A 2,556-nucleotide genomic window follows, 5' to 3' on the forward strand; every position below is an offset into this window, starting at 1 on the left:
GGGAAGCCCCTGGTGCCGAGCGGATCCCACCAGCGTGGATCTGGCCCTGGCACACGCCACTGCTGGGACTTCACCAGGATGTTTGCTCAGCGCTGGTAAATATTGTTGCAGAAGGGTTTTGTAGCTGCAGGCGGGGGGTGGCACAGGACCTCGCAGGGACAGGGGTGGCCTCCACCCTCCCCAAGCCCCCTCCACCCCCTCACAGGGCACGGGGACCATCCCTCCAGCAGCCCTAGTCCCTCCTGGTCAGAGTGATGGTGGGATTAGTGTCCCCAAGCTGGTGGCGGTGGGAGCTCGTCCTGCTGTGGAGGGGTGGATGAACTTACCGGTGTTCCCCTGGGAATTGCTCTGCAGTGGAGGACGAGCCAAGGTCCTCGAGTCCTTGGGCGCAGGCGCTGTGTGGAGCGGGACAAGTGACCCCGGCTGCGTGCGAGGAGGAGAAATGAATGATTAACCCGGGAGGTGATTATTGACGGGGCGGTGGCCCCACACGGGGCAGTACCCAAGCCCTGTTCGGGTGGGAAACTGAGGCACAGAATGAGGCTCGGGTGTGTGATGAGGGCAGGGCCAGTGGCCTTGTGTGTGATGGCTTCATCGCTGCAGAGACATGGCAGAGGCGTGGTGCTCCCTGTGCGGGCACACACATGCACTCTGGCACTCTGGGGCTGCGTGCGCATCAGCACATGTATGTGCATCAGTACATGTGTGTGCGTGTCTGCGTGTATCACCGCTGGCTGGGCTGATGTGTGTGGGTGTGCGTGCACGTGCAGCTGGAGCTGAGACCCAGGGTGTGCCTGGTGCCCTCTGGCACACGTCTGCATGTGTGGTGTCCCATGGCACATGTATGTGCAAGCCCAGCACCTCCTGGCACATGTATGTGCATGCATGGAACCCCCTGGCACATGAGTGTGCATACATGGCATCCTCAGGCACATGTGTGTAGCAGGGTGCAGGGAGCATGTAGCACCCATGACGGCACTGGAGCACCCACTGTGCCACCCTGGGAGCCATTTGGGAGCAGGGGCCGGGCTGAGCCGGAGCTCACCTGCCTGGTGGGTGCGATGGTATGAGCACGCACCAGCACACACGTGTGTACACACGTGTTCAGACACATATGTCAGAGTCAGGCGTGCACACACAGCTGCACACACACGTGAATGCACTCGCTGCACACTGCCCACCCCACCCCCCGACATCCCAGCAAGGCAGCAGCCCTGCGGCACTGGATCAGAGCTGCCGCCCCAGCAGCCCCAGCAGCAACTGCTGGCTCAACACTGCAGAACCAGGTGATCACCAGCCTCCAGAGTACGCTCCATCCTGCCCGTCTCCTTCCTGCAGCTACACATCAACAGAGCCGCGGGGGACGGGGTGCCCAGGGAGCCCATCAAGCTGTCCTCCATCCCGCTGCCCCCCTGAGCAGTCTTGGGAGCATCAGCCAAGGTGCCAACAGCCACTTCGGTTCCACAGGCAGCAAAACCAGCCCAGCGCTGGGCAAATAATGTTGCATAAACCCCAGGCCTCCACCAGCGAGTCGGGATTTCCCCCTCCAAGCAGGGACTGTTTCTGGGAGGCTTACCAAGGTCTCAACTTAAAAAAGCTCCTAGGGTCACATGGAAGGTCCTCAGGGCCGCTGGCTCCTGCTTTAATGCCCCTAATGAGATATAGGAGGGTAAGGCAGAAATAAACCTTAATCCCTCCTGAAGCTGGACCGCAGGGGAAGATACTGGGAAGAGGTGGAGGGAGGACACAGCGTTGGGATGTGTTGTGTCTCCTTGGTCAAATCCTTCAGGAATCGAGTCATCCCTCGCTGCTTAACTTGGCTGTGGCCATGACCGATTTAAGCACAGGAGAGGAAGGTGATGGTCTGGCTAAAGGCCAGCGGGCGAGATGCAAAGTGATCATGAGGTGAAAGAGAAGTGAGGGTTTGCCATCCCACCACGGCCAGGATGTGCCGCTCCCCACCATGTGCTGCAGCAGATCCTCACCCCAGTGCCCAGGCTGCCTGGGAAGCCCAGGGAGGTGGTGGAGTCCCCATCCCTGGAAGGGTTTAGCAGACGTGTGAAGGCGGCGCTGAGGGACATGGTTTAGGTTGGACTCAATAATCTTAAAGGTCTCTTCCAACCAGATGATTCTGTGATTCTGAGATACACATCAAACATTTTCCTTGTATTTGTTTTACAGATAAATTGCTCATAATGTTCTCTGGATAATCATGAAAGAGAACATAGTTCTTTCAGCTCGTTTTACAGTTTCTTTATTGAGATATTTTCCACTATTAAGTGAAAGCCCTGGAGGAAGGCAGGCAGATGTTGAACGGGCAGAGAAAGGTGTGAACCACCCTGGGGATGGAGCAGCTGAAGAGACTGAGGGTTCACTTCGGGGGCAGACATTCCATGGGCAGCACATCCATGAGCTCTCCCCAGTGATCAAGGCAGGGATGTCCTCTCCAACCAACAACCTGGGGCGCTGGTGAGTGGGAGGGAGCACAGCACACCCACAGACTCACCCACGGTAGCATCTGTGGCAGGGGCCGCGACAACCCCCCGCGCAAGGTGG

The sequence above is a fragment of the Buceros rhinoceros genome, unplaced genomic scaffold (assembly GCF_000710305.1).
Source record: "Buceros rhinoceros silvestris isolate BGI_N320 unplaced genomic scaffold, ASM71030v1 scaffold35815, whole genome shotgun sequence".
Classification (NCBI taxonomy): domain Eukaryota; kingdom Metazoa; phylum Chordata; class Aves; order Bucerotiformes; family Bucerotidae; genus Buceros; species Buceros rhinoceros.